The 22,705-nt window shown below is 45.2% G+C and overlaps 1 long non-coding RNA gene across 2 annotated transcripts in view; it reads right to left on the bottom strand.

Moving 5' to 3' along the window:
- Positions 1-22,705, bottom strand: part of LOC117802396 — a 52,027-nt gene that overhangs the window by 8,257 nt on the left and 21,065 nt on the right. Inside the window, exon 3 of one of the 2 annotated variants that reach the window (XR_004625769.1) lies at positions 10,429-11,374. The exons of the other annotated variant lie outside the window; for it this stretch is intronic. This is a non-coding gene — a long non-coding RNA (uncharacterized LOC117802396). Of the gene's footprint in view, positions 1-10,428; positions 11,375-22,705 lie in introns of those variants that run through there. 2 annotated transcript variants of the gene reach the window in all.

Raw genomic sequence — 22,705 nt, 5'->3', positions numbered from 1 at the left:
GCCCTCATGCTCCCTTGTGCTGGGGGCTCCGATCCTGGGACTGGCTTAGTGGTGTCCCCTAGGAGTGGAGAGGACGGAATAGCGTGGACCAGGCACATTCAATATCCTATCTGTGGGTCATCAGACACATCTCACGTCTACTGTATGCTAGGCATGGGGGATTGCATGTGGGTAAGAAAGGCAGTTTCTGCCCTTATAGACCTTAAGGATCTGCTAGGGGAGAGAGACTGTTAGCTCTGATCATTAGCAATTAATTACATGAGTTTAAGGAGTTGCAGAGGAAAAGTTATCAGATCGCATAACAGTGAGGATGGGGAATGTTGATAAACCTTCTTTAGGAAGGAATGTCTAAGCCCTAAGGCTTGAGGACAAGTAGTACTTAGTTCACTTAATCCGTGGGGAGAAGCACTTGAGTCAGAGATAATGCCCCTACACGGCAAATACCGACATTCCTGTTTTACAGATGAGCCAACCGAGGCCCAGTGCTTTTCCGGAGGTCAAAATCAACCATCCTGGTCCTAACTTTTTGGTTGGGAGGACTATTAGAAACCACTGAAATCACACGGTAGGGCAGAACTGATCAAAACGACCTTGACTGCAGTTGGACAGAGAGTAGGAACCAGGCTGGAGCGCGGAAGGAATGAAGCCACAGGCCTAAGGTGGGCTGCTGGCAGAACACGCCACCCACTTGATTGTGCGTAAATGGTGGGAAGGAAGCCACATCACAGAGTTCACACCAATCTTGGATGGCGTAGCATTGTCTGGGCGTGGCATGACAAAAGGAGGGGTCCATCAGCAGGGGGTGTTTGGATGCTGCCAGTAGCAGGGCTCCTCCCCTTAGCCTGGAGTCAGGGACGGGATCTCAGACTCTGAGAAAAGCAAGACAAATGCCCTGACCCTCTGCGTTGGACAAGCCCCGCAATGCGGCTTCCTCAGGGAACAAGGTGACACCACATCTGGACAGCAGGCCAGGGCTCAGAGGTGAGAGGAAAACAGGAGGTCAAAGCCAGGGGGGCACCACAGGACTTGCTGCTGAGGTCCCGAGCTTTGGCCTGAGGACAGGGTCGGTGTTGAGGCTGTGGGCCGGCTTATCTGAGGATGGGAATCAGGTTGTTTCGGGTGTGAAGGGAGCAGGCACGCAGAGGTGGGAGGCAGGTGGGGCTCGACTGTCCATTCCAGTGATCCTCAGTGGTTATGAGATTCTCATCTCCCCTGAGAATTTGCTTCAGGGGTAGCGTGTGGGCCCTTGCTTTTTTAAGAAGCTCTATAGGCAAGTCTAGTGTACATTTCTGGTTAAGAATCACTGATTTAGACCAATCCCTTCAGTTTTTCAGACGAAGAAACTGAGGCCTAGCCGGAAGAAGTGACTTGCCCAAGGTCATACGACATACTAGCGGGAATAGGATTGAAACCCCGCATTCTTTGTCCCCAGTCCAATGTACCTCAGTGTTCAGGTTAGCAATTCACATCACCAGCAGTCACAACATGCATACTCCTAAATCTCTGATCTCATCTGGTCTTCGCTTTCAGGGATGATTTATGCCCTGGGTAACAGATAAGCAAGCAGAGGCTGTGGGACATGAAACAGTTGGCTTGCTCAAGACCATGTGGCGGGGCTGGGACAAGAGCAAATTCTTCTGTCCTAGTCCTGAGATCTTTCTCCTTCTTCAGATTATAAAAGCCGGCTTTCCTCCCAGGAGGCAAGACCTGACCCTTCTCAACCTGGACGTTCTAATGGCCTCCAATCCATTTCCTGTACACGTCGCCAGCAAGCCCCTAATGGAGTGACGCAATGAGGCTAAAGGGGAGCCCAGTAATTAGTGGCCTCAAGGCATAAGTGACATTTGGACAACTGGACAGCTGGCTGCAGTGCATTTGGCACCCCAAGGGTTCCAGCAACCGGAACTAAAGTGCCAAGTACATCAAACTCAAGTGTCACCGAGGTCTGAGCTCAGCTGCTCTCTTAGCATTTGCAAAATGTCCTGCCCACAGTCTGCCCCTCGCATCCTCCCTTGGCCATTTCCAAGCGCAGATGAGCTGAGGTTACGTGCAGCTGATCCCAGACCTGCTGGTTAATTATCTTGGCCTGTAATTAGTGTTTCTTATTCCTCACTCCTTGCCAGCTTCCGCAGTTAATGTATCATTTCTCTCTGCATATTCTCCTTTGGGAGGGCTCCAAGGCCATGAAATGAACATTTCCGGTGGTGGCAGCCTTTTGGAGATGCCCCATGTGCTGACTCTGCCGTCACCCCTGGCATCATCCCTGATCCCTTTCTCTCCCTCACAGTCTCTACCCATCACCAGCTCTTCTGGTCCCAGCTGAACATTTCTGGGCCCTGTCTTTGCCCATCTTTGGTGCCCTGATTTGCTCGGGCCTCATCATCTCTCATTTGGACTTTGGCAGTATGCTCTTAATGGGCTTCCTGCCTGGTCCTGCAAATATCTTCTGTACCGTATAGGCAGAATACGCTTTCTAAATTGTCCATCAGACTGTGTTATTCTCCTGTCTAGAGTGCAAACTTTTAGTTTGGCCTAGAACACCCTGTGCAATATGGTCTGCCTATTTTTCAATCCTCTCTCACACATGGTTTTTACACCTCACTAATTCAGAACTGCTGTAATTCTCTCCTCCCTCCCTCCCCTGCACATCTCAACACATGTGCATATATGTGTACGCACCCATGCACATGCTGGCACCATTTGTCCATGCTGCTCCATGACCAGGAGGACAGAAGATGGGGCAGGAAAGGGGTCTGATGGATGTGGGTGTACCCTAAGAACCATCATGAGGAAAGGGAGAAGAGAGATTCATTCTATGTAGCTCTGGAAGATAGAACTAGAAGCTGAAAGTTCATTTTAATGTACAGAATAATTATCTGACAGTTGACATTGTTTGAACATGGGGGTGGGCTCCCCCGGGGAAATAGTGAGTGTGCCCCCTCGAGGACACAGGCAGAAGCTGTCTGTCCGGGATGCTGGCGGCGCAGTTTCTGCTCCTGGGTGCAGTCTGGGAGCCTTGGGCCCTCAGATGGCATTCTAATTCCAAGATTCTGTTAACCTCGGAGACAAAATCCACATCAAATTTTGCTGTTTCCGCAGACTGTCCTGGTTGGGGAAACCTCTCACCCCTCCCTGCACGTTCGTGCCCGACTTCCTACGTGCACACACACATATGCTCTGCACACACCCCCCACCATGTGGACAATCTCTAGGGCGCACGGGAACCTGATCACACCCCGCCTCAGGTCCCCTCGAACATCTGGTGGAGATACATCCTGCACTCACAAGCGTGAGGGGAAGAAGAGCAGGAAAATAATCTGAATAATGTGGGGATGCCCCCTGGACCCCAACTTGACGCACAGGAGCCCCATGCCAGGTTGAGCATGGGGTCTGGCGAAGGCCTCCATTCCGTGTGCCCTTGAGGGGCATAGGGCCTCCTCGGTGATACGGCTGCTGGCACAAGCTACTTCGTCTGAGGCCTCACTGGAAAGCAGACGTCTGTTCTAGCCGGGAACGGGGGTGGTGGACTCAATGAGAAGCTTTAAGCCGGTCCTGGTGTGGGGCTTCCTGAGGGACTTTGGAGGGAACTCGGGGTGAGGTTTGTCTTTCCCTCAGATGCCGACTTGGGAGGGTGTTCCGGGGCAGCTCCACTGCGTCAGGCCTGTCACCACCTCCAGTGCAGACCATGTGACGACGGGAAGGCACCAGGGCTTCTACTCTCCCCCTCCACAGACCCTGAGGAAGCTTGGTGCTGGACACCCAGCATCTCAGGAATTAGCTACTGAGTAATTGTGTAGAAAACAAGCTACTTTTGGGGCCCCTGGGTGGCTCAGTCAGTTAAGCGGCTGACTCTTGGTTTCCTCTCAGGTCATGATCTCAGGGTTGTGAGATCGAGACCTGCGTTGGGCTCCACGCTCAGCCCAGAGTCCTCTTTGTCCCTCTCCCTCATCCTCTCCCCCTCCACTATATAAATAAATAAAATCTGAAAGAAAGAAAGAAAGAAAGAAAGAAAGAAAGAAAGAAAGAAAGAAAGAAAGACAGCAAGCTACTTTAGTCTTTCAGGATCAGTGTGGGAGAAAGAACACTAGTCTGGTGGCTAGCAGCCCGTTATAGTCCCTTACCAGTCTTGCGATTTTAGGTAAATCTCTTTCTTTCGGGGGCTCAGTCTCTTTATCTGTGTGTTGGGGGTGAGGGGAAGGGAATAAATGATCTCCATTCTTCCTTCCAATGTGAATATACTAGCATGCTCTGATTTTTCTATTTCAGAGGTCAGAGAACTTTTTCTGTAGAGGGCCAGATATTTGAGCGGCCGGAACACCAACATGATCTCTGCAGCACCGCTGAGCAACACCATTATCACATGAGAGTAGCAATGAATTAGTGAGCTTGGCTTTGTTTCAATAAAACATTATTTACAAAAAGAGGTGGCAAGTTGAATTTGGTTTGCTGACCCCTGGTTTGTTGACTCTTGTTCTCGTCTATCCTATGTTCCACACAATAGGACCGTCTTCTTCAGTCTGAAGCGGGTGGTGGGATTCTATTCTATTCCACTAAGTTGACTCTTTCATGAAGGGCCCTTCTCAAGGCTCCTTCCTTCATCTCTGCCCAAGTCAAGTGGTTCCAGCTTATAGTTGGTCTTCCTTAAATCACCTCAGTGTTCTCTTGAATTCAGAACCAAGAACCATATGGTAAAGAAAGTAATGGGAGTTGGCTATTTTCACTCTGTCAAATAAGTCTAGGTTTTCAAGATTTCCCAAAACACCAGGATGAATGGAAAATATAGTGAGTAACAGTTATTGAATCTTTTCAATAACAAGATCTAGGGAGACTATCTCAAGAGCTAGACACATTGGTCTCCTCAACTTGGCATCCCATATCCTCTTGATATAGCATCAGTGGCTTTTACACATCCTCCTATAACCATCACCAGGTATTGTATCAATTTTATCACGTCTAAGCTGTGTGACTTCAAAGAAATTACTCAATCTCTCTGTGCCCTAGTTTTCTCAATTGAATGAAATAATTTGTTTCAAGAGCTTTGCACAGCACTTGGCATACAGTAAGCACTTGATAAATACCATGCGTTAGCTTCTTGTCCTGTGAATATTCTCCATACTTATCTGTCTCTGGGCCGTCCCTGTCTTCATCCTCACACATCTGTATTCTTCCCATTCCTCAAGATTGAGCTCAATTACTGATTGACCAGAAAATGTTTCATAATCTTCCTGGTGAGAAGTAACCTTCCCAGGTCCCACTAACCCCCCCCTCAACTGGACCTCCTACTCCTACTTATCATGGTTATTCTCTACTTTGTCATAGTATGTTGGCACTTGTTACCATAAACCTCTAAGGGACAGAACACATCACCAGTTCTTTTCTGGATTCTCTCTATGGTACTGAGCCCTGTGCCTCCGCGCACAAAGGATTCTTTGTTAGTGTTGTTTGGATTAATGAATTAAGTAAATCACGAAAATCCTCACTAGCCAGATTTGAGTTTCCCTTTCATTTTGCATTCTGTATTTGGTTTCATGAAGATGGGGGTCTCCTGTCAGTTTCCAGTGGAAATCTAACAAGGCTCATTAGTTTTCAGAATATATTGGATATGATAACTGACAGAGATGCGATTCTTGCTCGGGTTTGAGTATGGGTGGATGGTTTTTCTTGATAACTTGCAGATATGAATTCATCCACTTATACCACATCTCGGTATAGCCTGGAGACTTGGAATACGGGCCTCGGAGACAGCAGGGGCAGGTGTGCTTGAAGCCTAGGGCTCAAGAGAAAATTTGTCAAATTTTGCTAATTAAGTCTGGGGTCCCTCTCTCCCTCAGCCTGTCAGGATGATGACAATGGGCTGCAGCTAGCTATTTTATGAGAGAATTCCCACTGTAGCATTTTTCCTTGTCATTAGTGAAAGAGAAGTCTGTGTGCATTAGCCACATATTGAGGCCATACTTTACCCCAATTTAGAATATATTTGCTCCTACTTGACTTCTAATTTATGGAGTTGAGTGTAACTTCAGGGAAATTTTGGTTCCCAGGCCTGTGACACTTCCAAGTGCCGAATGAATCACAGACTTGTAGAAAATTGAAAAGGGACTTGGAGATTAATGATTCTAATGTCCAATGCATCCGTCTCCCCAAATCTCTCTACGAGAGGCCTGTGCTACATGCTCACTAATGTGCCCAGTGACAGGGAGCTTTATTGCTGTGTGAGCCAATCCATTTCTTTTTCATGGTAACTCCAGTTCTTATTGATATTAATAGTAACATCAGCTTGTATTTTCATAATGATTTACTTTTAAGAGAGTATCTTTACATTCTTAGTGTTGATTTTCACAAGGTTGTTAGGAAGAGGCATGGGCCCATTCTGTCAGCAAGCTTCGATGATAAGGAACACAGGCCTGGCTCGCGGTAAGCCGTGAACCCTGTGTGCTCTCTGACTTCACACACGAAGTGATTGCCACCATGCCATGAGTCCCCTTTTAGAAAACACGTTATTTTTACCTTCCAAACTACAAATAGCAGAGTATATTTTCTCAAAGTGTAGAGGCGAAAGGAAAGACTTTAACTTGATGTTTTGAACTCAAATGTCTGTCTCGGTACTCCTTTGAGATGGCTTCACCACGTGGCCAGAGTTCAGGGAAGAAAGGAAGCCTGGAAGAAGTCCCACCTGCCCCACTGGCAACTGTTACCATGGAGACGATTCAGGCAACCACGGGGGACCTGCTTGCGGCAGGCGATGGCTCCTATCTCAGGCAGACCGGATCAAAGCCCAGGGGCTGCCAGACTTGTAGGCAGGGTGGTATTCTCAGCCCCAGGATAGGCTTGGCCCTGCTGGCCCCGGCTGTCCTGGGTAGGCCAGGCCTGCCTAGGGGCACTGCTCTTTTCCAGTGCCCTCTTTGCCCTCACATGAACCAGGATAATTTCATGAACCCGGTGGCCTTCTCCGTCCTTAATTCAGGAATCCTAGCCTGTCTATCTGTTGTTGTGGCTCTGCCTGGACAGGGTCTAATGCCTTCAAGGCCCCAACAGCCCAGCCTCAATAGTGTTGAGGGAACTCACACTGGCTCATGGTGCTGACAGGTCTAGGCCATTCTCATAAGAATGAAAATACAGGTGGCTCAGTCAGTTAAGCATCTGCCTTCGGCTCAGTTCATAATCCCGGGGTCCCGGGATTGAGCCCCATGCTGGGCTCCCTGCTCAGTGGGGAGGCTGCTTCTCCCTCTCCCTCTGTCCCTCCCCTCCACTTGTGCTCTCTTTCTCTCTCTCAAATAAATGAATAAAATCTTATAAAATATGAAAAAAAGAAGAACGAAAATACATCGTCATCATCATAATGCTGGGAATTTGAGAGAATGAGAAGCCTAATGGGAAAGCTGTAACACTGACACATAAAAATAAAACAGAGCCCTTTTAAATAGAATGGAGGAAAGAGAACCCTTTTTTTTTTAATTAAAGATTTTATTTATTTATTCGACAGAGATAGAGACAGCCAGCGAGAGAGGGAACACAAGCAGGGGGAGTGAGAGAGGAAGAAGCAGGCTCATAGCGGAGGAGCCTGGTGTGGGGCTCGATCCCAGAACGCCGGGATCACGCCCTGAGCCGAAGGCAGATGCTTAACCGCTGTGCCACCCAGGCGCCCCGAGAACGCTTTAATACAAATTTTCAATGAGATTCAAGATGTTACAAAAGAGAAATAAGAAATAACAACAATAATAAAAGAGAACCCTCAAAAATTAGAAAAAATAATTTTTAAAAAACTCCTAAAATTGAAATTCTACAAGAGGAGTGAAAATATATGGAGGACTGAAAACTGGATTATTAATCTAAGAAATAGACCTAAATATATAGTCCAGAATACAGACAAAAAAAGATAAATCAATGAAAAATTTGAATGCAAATAAAAGAGAAATGGAGGATGGAATCAGGAAGTAAAATTGACAAAGACAAACAACTCCAGAAGAGGGAAAGGAAAGAATGGAGAAACAATAATAATTTTAAAATGTCATTTCTTGGAGCTGAATAAAGAGAAATACTTTTGGATTCAAAGTCACAGGGTTATATACATAATTAATAAAAATAATACAAACAAATATTTTGTGGTAAAGTTTTAATTTCCAGAAATAGAAAGTGCATTTTAGAAGTTTTTAAAAAGAGAGAACAGGCGACTTACAAAGGGAAAGAATGATTTTGACATTCACGTTCATATCTGTAACCGTGGAAGCTGGTAGACTTGGGAAGTCTTTGAAGAGTAACAGTGGCAAAGCAAAATGGTGGCTCCTACGGTCCTCCAACCAAGGGCTGCAAGGGCTCAAAAGAGTATGTACCTCTGAACATCTTATGAAGGACTTGAAGAAATATGCCTTTTAGATTAAAACGTAATCAGGAATAAGAGATCAGATTGGGAAAGTGAAATACGTAAGAAAAAATACTGATTTTCACTAAATCCAGTAAATCTCTCCCTCTCTTTCTCTCTCTCTCTTTTAAGGATTTTATTTACTTATTTGAGACTCAGAAAGACAGTGTGAGCAGGGGGAAGGGCAGAGGGAGAGGGAGAAGCAGATTTCCCAATGAGCGGGGAGCCCGACACCGGGCTCAGTCCCAGGACCCTGAGATCATGACCTGAGCCGAAGGCAGATGCTTAACCAACTGAGCCACCCAGGTGCCCCCAGTAAATCTCATTTTTAAATAGAAATCTAGTCTCTTAAAATAGAAGAAATACGTATTTTCATAACTCAGAGTAAAAATTCCAATTGTGCTAACAGGCAGAAGGAAGAGAGACTGAGGGAAAACACACTAATTGTCTCTTCTTGAGGGAGTGTAAGCACACCTAGTAACTAACTTAAAAATTTGCCAATTGAATAGGTTAAAATAAGCAATCCATGGGAATTTGGCTTTGAGTAAATGGAGAAAATAATAATATAAAACATTAGGAATGAGAAAAACATAACTACGTGAAAACTCTAAGTGAAATACGTAATTCTTCAGGCCAGTTTTGACAGTACTAAAGGGTCTCCTAGAGTTTCGCTCCGCCTATATCCCGTGTCTACTTTTCAACGTGTTCTGAATACGAGCGGAAGGAGGTGTAGGTCATTGGCTTTCTAACCTATTCCAGGGTATAAACAGAAAGAATATTTCCCCAAATCTTTTTATGAGGCTGGCACAGACCTGACACCAATAATTCTAATTTATGAATATTAAATTCATTTTGTCAAATGGACTTAAGGAGAGAAAAAGGAACTTCCTCGTTCACGTTACTCACAGATATGACAGTACGTCTTTTGGCATGCTGAAAACATGCACATAAAATTTCCTTTGTGCTGCTTTCGTTCCCAGGCTTGGGGCTGTGGCAGGGGGTCCCCCGGCAGGTGCAAGCTGACATTCTATCGGCTCGGAACCACAGCAGAGTAAGAGCATCTCTGTACTGACGACTCCAGGACAAGTCCTGGGGAGGGAACTCACTGGTCCCACTTGGGTCCCATTCCCATTACTGAATAAGCATTCACTGTGGCCGATCTGGTGCTGCAGCAGACCCGGGGCAGGGGCCGCGTCCACTCCCAGAACAGCGGTGCAGTTAGCCTCACCTGAACCTCAGGGGCTTAGAATGAGGAAGTGGTAACTGTCCAGATGAAAATAGGGCCTTTTACGAAAAGAAAGGAGAATGCATTCTGGGTAGACTAAATAAAGCTAAGTCAGACACACACAGACAGCAAACAAACAAACAAAAAAACCCAAACAGCAGCATCTAATGTGAGGTTAGTTATAAAAATCTAAGTAAATCAAATCAGCCGTATATTCCAGGAATAGTGTACTACTAATATGGAGAGTATTTGGGGTGTGCAAGGGTGGTTCTGAGTGATGAAGTCCGTGAATGCAAATCAGAACATAATTACTTTAAAAGAAAACTAGGGGCGCCTGGGTGGCTCAGTCGTTAAACATCTGCCTTCAGCTCAGGGCGTGATCCCGGCATTGTGGGATCGAGCCCCACATCAGGCTCCTCCGCTATGAGCCTGCTTCTTCCTCTCCCACTCCCCCTGCTTGTGTTCCCTCTCTTGCTGGCTGTCTCCATCTCTGTTGAATAAATAAATAAAATCTTAAAAAAAAAAAAAGAAAAGAAAAATATATGTAGGGGAAAGGCATTGGGCTGATGCTGCATCTCCTTCCCGTGGACTCATTCCTCCAACAAGTATTTCTTGAGCACCAACTGTGTGCTAAGCACTTTTCTAGTCACTGGATTTAGGGTGAACAAAATGGGCAAAACCCTTCTCTCATGGAGGTTACATATGAGTGATTAAAACTCTATGCAAAAGAGTTAGATTGTGAACCATCCTTAATATGGTAAAAAATTATCTTTCAGATGCTAACAGCGAACTTTGTATTAAATATCAAAACACTAAAGACCTTCACATCCTAGAGTTCATATTTTATTTATCTTTTAGGGCACAATTTTAATAAGGTTTCTGGGAAGTGTAGATATATGTACTATCTGAGTTCTTGCTTATTAAGAATAATTTTTACCCCCTTGCAAGTGAAAATAACTTGATATACTTTTCTGGCCGTGACTATTTTCCCTTTAAACTCTCAAAATGTTGCTTCTTTCCATTCTGGCATTTAATATTAATAAGGAATGATCTGAAGCCAACCTGATTTCTGTTTCTTTGTAGGTAAGCCATTTCTTCCCAGTCTTGCCTGGATACCTACAGGTTTTAGATTTTTTTTCCTCCTCTGATATGAAAAAAAAAAATAACCTTTATCCAAGTAGGTGTATGTGTATGTGTAGGACTCTTAATGATGCTTTTTATGAAATCCTTTCAGACTGAAACATAAATCTTTCTTTGACTCAAGCAATGTTTCTTCTTCTTCCTTTTCTTGTTTCTCCTCAATTTGCAATTTTCTCTTTTAGGCTCTATTTTATACCTCCATGGGATCTTCTGGATGTGTTCCCTGTATCTTTATTTTTCTTCAATTACCCACATCCTTCTGCCTTTCCTTTGACTGCAGGACACTTTTGAACATGTCCTTCCCTGCTTTGGTATCAGTGCCCTCCGTTTGTTTGTAGCTTGTTGTTGGTTTTCTTTACTGTCAAACAGTCCCTCCTTTATAAAAGCGGATGATGTTGCTGGAAGAAATATATCTTTTTGAACATTCTCAGGATACAAATTAAATATCCCGTCTTTTCCCTAGCAACTTTATTTACTAGAAAGATGTTGCTCTGATTCTCCAAGTCTGTGCTTTTCCAACGTCAGATGTTGAACCTGAATCTCTCAAGAATGACTTGTGGACCTTTTAGACATTTAGGTGTAGACAAAGAAGGACTGAAGAACTGTAGGCTTAGGGTAGTTTTCCTTTGCTAGTTCTGCCTTCCTAAAGCCTGGAAAAGAGACAGAGAGCCAGAGGCAGCGATCTGGAAGTTAGCTGGGGTAGTGGCCTCCTTCACCCACCTTCAGGGTTCCCTGGCACCGGGCTCATATGTCCTTGCACTTGCTCCAATATACCAGCATAGCCTTCATGTTGCAAGGGCCAGGAAAGTTAATTCAAAGAGGTTCAGACAATAAAGGGCAACAATAAGCTCAGTTAACAGAGATAAGGTGAACTCTTCAAGAGTGTTTTGCCACAGCTCAGTGATGTTGTCAAGAACCAAGTTTCTTTTGATCTCCCTTCTCTGCCTCTGAAGTGTCACCCTCACTCTGAGACTGAACTTTCTCAAGGAGACAGAGGAGCTGCAGTAGGACCCAGGGATCCTATCCGCACAGCACGTGACCCTGTGGGAGAAGGAGCTCACGACTCAGAATAGGCACCCGAATTTCTTGTAACTGTTGAAGGGAGATGCACTTTCACTGATAGTTTTTAGACCGATCTTGGCCCTCCTCCTGCCCCCAGGGCGGGCATGGGGTCCATTCACCACTATTCCCTGCCCAACCACAACACCGCATTAAACTGACCACAACACTGCATTAAATGGGTGACGAGGAGTCACCCATAATATATTCAGGCTTTTAATGTCCCTTTTATTGTGTTCTCAGAGTTGGAGACAAGTTCCAGAAGTGGTCTAAATACTGCAGAGATACATTTACTTAGCCATGTGAGTCTATTATATTAATCACTCAGTTTATGAAAATTGTGAGTGGGAGCGAGAGTTTGGGGAAACCCCTTAGCCATTATTTTGGTTTTATTCCTCCTTGATATTTCATCAATCCGAAAATCGATGAGGGGGGAGCAAAGAGACTAGACTAGAAGAATTTCATGGAATAACACTAAATTTTGATATTAAAATATGGAGGTTTGGGTTCATTCATTTATGTAACCATTTTTTTGAGCACCTGCTACTTTTTAGGTATTTCACTCCTAGATGTGAGGGTACAATGTTGTACTAGGTAGAAAATGCTCTTGCTTTCAAAAAGTTTAAGTCATAGAAGAGATTTGAACAAAGTCAATAGATTTCTAAATGTGAAAGTGCTATAAAAGGAGAAATACCAGCTGTTCTGGGAGCACATGGGGTGGGCACCAAAGCCAGTCTTGGGGAAGTAGTAAGTGCTTGTCTATTAGAGAAAAAAGACATCTGAGATAAGACTTCAGGGATGGGTAGTCATTGACCAGATGAAGAGATGATGAAGGAGTGTTGTAGCCAGGGAAGCAGCACGCAGAAAGACCCAGAAGTGAGGGGCAGCAGAGCAGGATTCCAGAGCCAGAGCACCTGGTTTCCAATCCTGGCTTAGCAGCTCTGTGACAGGGAACAAACTAATTTCTTTGTGCTTCCATCTGTGAAACAGGGATAAGAATGGGAGCTACCTCATAATGTTGTTACGAAGATCGAGCAAGTTAGAACAATGCTTTGTTTGTTACATAAGAAATTTAAAAAATCTTACATAAAAAAAATAAAACATACTTTCCACACTGCATCAGCCAATCCAAAAAGTAAGAATTTACTTTCTGATGTCTCCCATTCAAAATAGCCATGCTTATTCTCTAACCTCCAGAACAATGGGTCCAGCTGCCTTAACAAGACTGCCTTCTTGATCCTTCCCTGTACTAAACCAGCTCATTCAGGACATAGGCTAATGCACAAAACCAGAAGAGGAGTGAGCGGAAAGCACAGTTCAGTCAATGAGTCAATGTGAAGAGGGTCAATGAAGAATCCATCAAAATTCTAGAAGAGAACATAGGCAACAACTTCTATGACATCGGCCAGAGCAACCTTTTTCACGACACATCTCCAAAGGCAAGAGAAACAAAAGATAAAATGAACTTATGGGACTTTATCAGGATAAAGAGCTTCTGCACAGCCAAGGAAACAGTCAAAAAAACTAAGAGACAGCCCACGGAATGGGAGAATATATTTGCAAAGGACACTACAGATAAAGGACTGGTATCCAAGATCTACAAAGAACTTCTCAAACTCAATACACGAGAAACAAATAAACAAATCATAAAATGGGCAGAAGATATGAACAGACACTTTTCCAATGAAGACATACAAATGGCTAACAGACACATGAAAAAATGTTCAAAATCATTAGCCATCAGGGAAATTCAAATCAAAACCACACTGAGATACCACCTTACGCCAGTTAGAATGGCAAAGATAGACAAGGCAAGAAACAACAATTGTTGGAGAGGATGTGGAGAAAGGGGATCCCTCCTACATTGTTGGTGGGAATGCAAGTTGGTACAGCCACTCTGGAAAACAGTGTGGAGGTCCCTTAAAAAGTTAAAAATTGAACTACCCTATGACCCAGCCATTGCACTACTGGGTGTTTACCCCAAAGATACAGACGTAGTAAAGAGAAGGGCCATATGCACCCCAATGTTCATAGCTGCATTGTCCACAATAGCCAAATCATGGAAGGAGCCGAGATGCCCTTCAACAGATGACTGGATTAAGAAGCTGTGGTCCATATATACAATGGAATATTACTCAGCTATCAGAAAGAACGAATTCTCAACATTTGCTGCAACATGGACGGCACTGGAGGAGATAATGCTAAGTGAAATAAGTCAAGCAGAGAAAGACAATTATCATATGATTTCTCTCATCTATGGAACATAAGAACTAGGATGATCGGTAGGGGAAGAAAGGGATAAAGAAAAGGGGGGTAATCAGAAGGGGGAATGAAACATGAGAGACTATGGACTATGAGAAACAAACTGAAGACTTCAGAGGGGAGGGGGTGGGGGAATGGGATAGACTGGTGATGGGTAGTAAGGAGGGCACGTATTGCATGGTGCCACTGGGTGTTATACGCAACTAATGAAGCATCAAACTTTACATCGGAATCCGGGGATGTACTGTATGGTGATTAACATAGTATAATTAAAAAAAAAAGAGGGTCAATGAGGACCCTAGAGAGATGGTCAGGTGACATCTAAGATGGAGGCAGGGGCAAGGCAGCAGCCAGAGAGCCATACCAGTGGTCAGAGAGACTGACAACAGATCTCTGTCAAAGCTTCTCTACCCTGTGCAAAGGCAAGACTCCATCTCCAGGAAGCCTGACCAGGACCAAGTCAGGCCCTGATCCAAGGAAACCACAATACAAGGCAAGTTATCAAAGCAGTGACTGCTTCTTTGGTTCATTCATTCAAACAAAACATTTAGTAAAATGCTTAACATGCACCAGACAACATGTCAGGTGCTAGAAGTATTAACAAGAGTATGCTGTCTTTGTTTCTAGTTGTCTAAACTATTCAGAATAATGAGTAGGATAGATGATACATAATACAGTGCTTTGATAAAAATAGACACAAGGCAGTATGGTAGGAAGCCCAAAGTTCTGATCCTACCAAGACCAGCTGCAAGGATGAGGGGAGAGGCAAGGAAGAGGGTAAGATTAAGTAGTCTTCACTGAGGATAAATCCTATTATTAATAGATGCTCAGGGCTAGCTGGCTTCTAGAATGGCCCGTTGAGGCTACTCTATAACATAACTCTTTCTAGAACTTAGGTTAGAGACTGCAGGTTGCAGTGTGCAAGAACAGAATCATGTAACGAAGGTAAGGAGAGTATCTGAATAAAAGAAAAATTGCAGAGTGTCCATCAAATATGACCAGACCTCAAAAATATCATTGCTTAGAATACTATTAAACAATAAAAAAGAATGAGGTCAGCCATGCTGCTAAATAGCTTGTGAAGCACAGGATAACACCCCCCCCCCAACAATGAACTGTTTAGCCCAAAATAGCAATGGCTGAGGCTGAGACATACTGATCTGAAGATGCAAGCAGAGGTCATGAAGGGCTATGGGGTCAAGCCAAGGAATTTGGCCTTCCACTGAAGACTAGTAAGGAAACATGGGATTCAGTGGGGTCATTGGCATGATGAGATCTGAGTTTTAGAGAGATCGCTTTTGGTGTAGCGCAGTGAAGGTCCTGTAGAAATCAAAGTGGAGATGCTCAGGAGGTCACTGAAGATAAGGTTATGACACTCAGAAGACACTAGAATGGAGGCAGGCAGCAGGGTGCATCAGGCAGCGTACATGAGAAGGCTTGGGCTATCCTAAGATGAGCAGAGCATCAGATGAGAAGGCAGGGCTTTGAGGGGCACTAACAAGCATGGGAAACAGAGCCTGCAAAGGAAGAGAAGACGGTGGCTAGAAAGTTAAGGAGAAAAACAGAAGAGGACTGTGTGGTATCACAGAAGTCAAAGTAGATTCTTTCAAAGAGGCCAACATTCTGCACAGAGATCAAGTAATATGAAGACTGGGAGTTACCCAATGACTTCAGCAGCAAGGAGGTTAAGGGAGATGATGGTAAGACCAGGTTTGGTGGGGTGTTGGAGACAAAAGTCAGATGTAGTGGGGATAGAAGTCAGAGGAAGTGGGAGGTAAGAAAGTGGAGGCCAAGAGTGTAAGAGGACTCATTTGAGAAATGTGGAGGCAACAGGGAGGGAGGAGGTCAGTGATGGCTTAGAAGGGGATGTGGGGTCAACATATTTAAATGCTGAGTGGAAGCATCAGTAGACAAAGATTATCAGAAATATAAAATAGGGGAATGAAAATGTCAAGGTTATTGGGAAGGACTGAAGTCATCGCTCGACTTAGGGGGAAAGAGATAGGTACAGACAAAGGAGTTTGTAGGGTTGGTGACAGAACATTGAGGAGTTCCCCAATCTGAAGCTTTTGGCTTTCCCTGGAATGAGGTAAGGCCATCTCCCCAGAGTGAGCTGGTAAAATGGCAGGGTTGGGATTTGGGGGAGAGTGCACAGTTCGAAATAGCTATAATAGAGTGGAAGAGAAGGAAGCAGAGAGATTTATGGATGAGGCAGAAGGCTCTATTGAGACGGGGACATAAAACGCAATGGCATCAGTGTGTGTGTGTTTTCCCAGCAGCATTCAGCAGGTTACTTATGTATTCGACCGAAGTGGGAAGTAGATTCATCCGTGGTTGAGATTTTTCGCAGTCAGATGGGACAAGTGTCAGTGTAAGACCACATTACCTAAACTGGAGAGAGACGGAGGTAAAGGCGGCAGGGTCCTGATGGACAGAGAGAGTAGGGAGGTCAGGGGCTGGCAAGATCTAGCAATAGCTTTGGTGGGAGCAGCTGAAGGAGAGAGCTGGTTGTGGTTAGACAGATGGATAACCTAGAACATGACAAGGTCAAGGATGAGGCTGCGGGGTGGGGTAACTAAACACAGTGGAGGTGAAAGTCATTGAAAATGAATAGAGTTAGGAGTATAAAACGGATTTTCTTCATCAAAGCTGACTTGTCTCAGCAGACTAGAAGCATAGCACACCTCTCAAAGCAAGCACAGATCCTAAGTAATGTTTTGCTTTCAGTTCTCATTTGCATTTTATCCATAAATCTAGACACGCTAATACTTGCTACACTCATATCTATCCAGCAGTCACACTTAAGGAAATCATGTACAGATGAATGGAAACATCTCTGAAGTCCACAGATGAATACGGACCATTGTGTGCTCATTGACTTGAGGGTTAGAGCTATGGAAAATGTGGTAGCCTAGACTCTATGATAGTCTTTTTGTAAACACCCACTTGGCCCACTTATACCGATGCTTTGACTTGCACCAAGCCAAGCAGGGCCATGCCAATTTCTCCTGTATTTTATTTTCAATTTCAGGGAAGGGGGAGATACCTCTGGAGTTTTTTAGAAATCTGGGAAGAGGCCTGAAGGTCATCTCCTCCAGCTGACCTTCGTTGTAGAACTGTTCAGTATCCTCTCCCCGGGGTCGCCCTGTCCATTCCTGGAAGAGCTTAGGTTTCAGTCCCAGTCTTTAATTCTTAATCTGGCCCTCTGCGTGCTACTCCAAATTCCTGGGATGCTACTAGAGAGAGGGGCTACCCACCTCTGTCCAGCCTGGAATGACGGTCTTGTTCTGCTGTCCCTTACGTGGGATTAAAACTCTCCTTGTAGTTCACCCCTCGCCTACAGTTCAGCCGTTGGAGTTATCAGGGATAAGTTTGCATCCTTTTGCACACAAAAAAGGTCTTTGGTAATGCCAGGAGCCCTCCGTCTAGTGCATCTTCCTTTTCTCAGGACACATAGTCCCCCCTTTACCCCACCACTCTTCCCTCTTCTCAGGCACTGACCTCTGCACGCTGTCCTCCTCTTCCAGCAGGTGCACCTAGACCTCATCCTCGGGTTTACCTACTCACCAGTTTTCTCTGAGGGAAAAGTAAGTTCTACCAGAAAGTAGGCTTTCGACCTTTGGAAGACTGTCCTCAAGTTCACTACTCTACTACCCACTTGGGATAACCCGATGCTGTGGACCACATTAACAGGCATCCCCTAACGTAGATCCAGAGCCCCAATGCCCCCACAGAATGCTAGAACTGGGATTGAACCTGACACCATCTAAGCCACTGCTTTATGATGCAGAAAGGAAGCTGAGGCAGGAGGGTGCAGCCCCTTGTCCAGATCATGACAATCGGCTGTGGATTCAAATCTAGTTCCTCTTGTCCAAATCCGATCCTTTTTGTGTATCCAATTCCCTGCGGGACACGATCTCGTTTTCTTCTCCTTAAATATCTGTGCCAGAATAATTTTTCAGTTCAGTTCCACATATTAGTGCTCTGAATATTCATTTCGCAACTCGCGGGAGCTTAACAGGAACAAAAAGTGGATCCAAAAATTAATCTGTTATTGGGTGACATGGATTATAACAAATACAAAGTGGGAGAAAACACACAAAAAGTAAAGCCTCGGAGTGTTTACGGCCTCATGACATTCATCAGGCTGCGACCAAAATTGGACATGGCAGAGCATTATAAATCGTGGGGCTGGAAGGGGCAGGCAGGGAGAGAAAGCAGTGAGGCGGCGCTGATGCCTCCAGCCACATTTGTCACCTGCCACCTCCCAGCCCCCTTCCCAGCAGCGCTGGGGCACAGCAGGGTGTGTTGGGAAGCAGTGGCTCTCCCCGAGCTCTCTGCAGAGCTGACACATGCTACCGATACTCAATAATTAAAGGTGCTCACAGGGCCAGCTAAGCCCCTCCTCGCTGAAACAGCTTATCAGGAATCTGGATTTGGAAAAATGAAATGGAAAAAACAAAACAAAACAAAACAAAAACCTCTGAAGAGTTGGCAGGGAGAGAGACAGCATTGATCTCTTTTCCTCCAACAACAATGGAAAACCCAATCCTCAATATCATGGCTGAGAATGAAGAGTGCCCTGCAGAGAGGTGCACGAAACAGGCTGTGAAAATGATCTGGGAAGGAACTGGGAAAAATCCATCACCATGGAAGACTCTAGGTCAGATTCTGAGACTGCCCCAGTGCCCATCTCCTCAACTGTCCTTGGGGGAAGAATATTGCAAAACATCAACCTAGACGTCAAGATCAGGAATCCTTCCATACACTCAGCAAACCACCCCTGGGGGCCTGAGGCTTCGAGCCTGCTTGTCTTCTGCTGCTGCCCGGGGGTCTTGAGTGCACTCTGCACAGGTTTAAAATCTTCAGTGATGCCAGGAGGGCCTCCTGGATCTCCCTGAGGCTCGAACTGCACTCTCAGGGCCAGCCTCAGGCTGCAGGGGTAAAAAGCCAGGTTCCTGTGGATGTGACCGCTGGCAGGCTGGGCAGCGACCGTCCCTGCAGCTTCACACTGAGACGGCCCTGGCTGACCTGTCCCCATTGCTCATAGCCGTCTTCCCTGGACTTCAAGGTGCCCCATCTTTGATTCAATTCTCACGTTAGGACTGTGGCCGTCTCCTGGACTCCATCCATCAGAAAGCAAGCTGCTTTCTGGTGCCAGGGCAACTCAGCCATAACGACTAGACTAATCAAGGCTGACCTCGCCTTCCCGAATCACACAGTGGAAGGAAACGCAAGTGGGACTTAAGGCACCTGGCTTCACCTGCTGCTGCTGACACTCAGATTGTGAGCTCTTGGCAAGTGGCTCAGACTGCCTGAGCCTCAGATTTTGAATGTATGGTGATTTTTATGCAAGAGCGTATTTCAGTATCATTCTTGGAACTTTTAAAAAAAAATGCATGCCTTCTCCACCACTAGACCTACAGATTCAGAATTTACAGAGGTGGGCCTGGACCTCTGTATTTTCTAAAGCTCCAGTAAGTGTATCCATCCTGAAACATTTCTTATTAAGAGTCCTAAGCCATTGGGTTATCAGAGGGACAACATAGTTCTGGGGATAAAGATACATTGTAGCAGATAAAATGCTCTAAAATTTAATTATTCATTTTAATCTTCTGCTTTTCTTCTCCCCAACACACAGACACAGACACTTTCTAAGTTCTTGGTCTAAATGTCTCTCTTCTTTCCATAAGTGGGTCCTTGTCTTTTCTTTACTCTTGAATAATTGAGTTCAAATGCTCTAGTTCATTCAAATGCAAATATTTCAAGCCTCTATTACAGTCTTCATCTTTGAAATAATACTATGTGATATTTTGTAGTTATGGTTCATATTTATATCATATTAGTGCATACCTCAATAAATATAGTGGGCTGCATATTATTCCCATTTCACAGATGAGGACACTGAGGTTCAAAGAGCTTCAGTAACTTAGTAAGTCTTGGTGAGGGAATGTATACCCTTGTCTTCTAAGTTGAAGCCCAAGCTTTCCCTCCTGAGTCACTCCAAGAATTATATCTAAATTTTTACTTGTAATTCAAATGTTAATCATTACAAAGTGAACCAGGAAAGAATGGAGCTTAGAGGACCTTTAAAATCTCTTCCACGGCTTGGTGGGCAAATGATTCTAGTGTATGTTTGGAAATATTGGTGGCTGACTGAATTCTTTATTTGTCCCCCAGATACTATGCGCTGAGAAGAGGATGTGTCTGCCATGTGTGGGACCTGGCTCCTCTCCCAGAGAACGGCACAGGGGTAGCTTTGTCATGTTGACCTTATGCCCGGCCCTCTTCTTTCGACACTGCAAGCTTGGTAGCTCTTGTCCTTATACCAGGAAGAACGGAGGTCACACATGGGAAGGAGTGGGGTCGTTCCCACGTGCACGGTGGAGGCCAGTGGAGGTTGGCATTGGGTATTTCCCATCCCCCCAGGTCAGTTAGGCTGAAATCCAAGTATGTTATGCTCTGGGGAAATAGTTTAACTTGGGGAAGATCTTGTTAAGAACAGAGTTCTGGGTATCTTTAAAAAATAGTCATTTTTCTTCTCCCCCTGCTGGAAGTAAAAGAATTTTCTCCACCTTATACAGTGAGACCCTGGTGGGGTTCCTGGAAGTAGAGTTCATGAAAGTATGGGACTCTCCCTGAAGACTGGGTCTCCTGGGTTTTCAGTTCTTCAGCTCGTCTTTGAGTTTCCAGCAACTCGCCAATGACAGTTTCAAGTATTTTGCCCTTATGGTTCCAGCAGCGGTGGCTTCTGTTCCTGGGCTTTGGCGCTGGTAAGCTGTGATTCTCTGTGTCCATCCACCTGTCTCTCCAGTTTACAGGGCAGCAGTTTGCCCTGTGACCCCATTTCTCTAATGGATCCAAGAAGAGTTGTTAGTTTTCAGTTTGTTGAATTTTTTTCTTGGGAGGATGGCAATGATGACTTCCCGGCTCATGTGTCAGATCAGAAAACGCCTTTGCACACAGTAAAAGGAAGCGAAGAAAAATTAATCAAGTTGCTCTTTGTGTTGGTTGGGGTTCAGAAAGCACAGCCTGAGACCAGAACTTGGTGCGGGTGGTTAATGTGACAGGTGATCCCTGGGGGCGGGAACAATTGGGTAAAGTGAGTCAGGGAGAGAAGAAAAGCCAGTGAACGGCATGGCTTTGGCCTGCTGGTTTCCTGGCACTGATCTGCAGTGGGGGACAGAGGGGTGAGGGGCGTGGAGACCCTGCTTTAACACATCTTCACCCCAGCCTTGGAACAGAGCCTGCATAGTTAGGACCTTGGTTTTAAGGCTGCCTTTATTGGAAGAGAGGAAATAGTTTCCAGCGCTCCATTTGTAGGAGCTTCTGGGTGGCCTAGGGTTGGTCACCCTCCTGCCTGGGGCTCAGCCTTCTTCGTGCTCACTGAAGATCTTTCTACCCCAAATACCCAAATGGTTCCTATCAGGTCAAGCCCCAACATCCCACATGGACTGCGTGGGGTTTTCACAGAAATTGTGAAACAAGCTGCCCCCTTAAAAACTTGTGAGTTTTTGTTCCAGTTCTTTTGACTGTACCCAGTTTGTCTGGTTTATTTATTTACTCTTTGTCCTTTTGGCGTGAACCTTGCTTTCCAGAATGGAGTTCTCAGGGGACCTAGCCCTGGACCCGAGCAGCAGCGGTTCTGGGCTTCCTATTCCTCTGCTTCTGAGCCCACTTTTTACAGGTAGCTGGCTCTTGAGATGGGGGCTGGATGTGAGTCCTGGGGGGAGCACTGGCCTCACCCAGGGAGGTGCACAGAGCAGGGCTGGGCGTTATGTAACAGTAGAAGGATAAGAATGAGTGTTTATCTGGAATATCTAGGAATGTATCTCTATGTCTAAGAATGTACAGTGACAGGAATGTATGTCTGTGCCCGGTCTGAATTCTTAAGTGACTATTGTGCTCTCTGACGCCTGATATGCACACTTATTTGTAGATTTTTTTTTTGCCCTGTACTACTATCTATATATACTTCTATTTTGTTGTATTCCCAACATGTTTAAGAAAGGCCTTATGAAAACTTAACGAAGAAACGTGCAATGCAACGACAACAAGTAGCAAACACTTCTGTGTGCTTGCCAAGTGCTGATAACCATCTTTAAACTCATTCAATTCTCAGAGCAGCCCTGGGAGGTAAGGTGGTATTATTTTCACCACACTTTAGATGGAGAAAACGAGGTACGGACCAGTGAAACTCTTCCCCAGGCCAGCAAGGTAGAGAGTGGTGGGACTAGGACCCAGTCCGGGCAGGCCAGCTCTGCTCATGCTCTGAGCTAAAGGGATAAGCTGAGAAAAGTGGGACCGGGAAGGTGACGGTAGAAGCTTCTTCACAGATCTTTCTTGCTAGCCTGCGAATAAGGGCGAGCAGATTATAGGTATTTAATAGACGTCTTATTCGCTCTTGTAAAGACAACTATCTAATTCTGCTTTCTGTTGTAAGTAGTTGAGAGTATCCATAACGTGCAGTGTAGGGGCGGTGGTGAGGAGAACGTGCCCCTTCCATTGCGTGCAGGGACAACGTGATCTTAACTCCTTCTCTCCCCACCAGGCTGATCTTATTTATTTATTCTTTTTAAGATTCATTTATTTGAGAGAGAGAAAGAGAGCTGCTGAGAGAATGAGTGGGAAGAGGGGCAGAGGGAGAAGCAGACTCCCCA

This window comes from Ailuropoda melanoleuca, chromosome 1, assembly GCF_002007445.2.
Source record: "Ailuropoda melanoleuca isolate Jingjing chromosome 1, ASM200744v2, whole genome shotgun sequence".
In the NCBI taxonomy this organism is placed as follows: domain Eukaryota; kingdom Metazoa; phylum Chordata; class Mammalia; order Carnivora; family Ursidae; genus Ailuropoda; species Ailuropoda melanoleuca.
The sequence above is the reverse complement of the archived record's forward strand: the minus strand, read 5'-3'. Positions and strand labels throughout refer to the sequence as shown.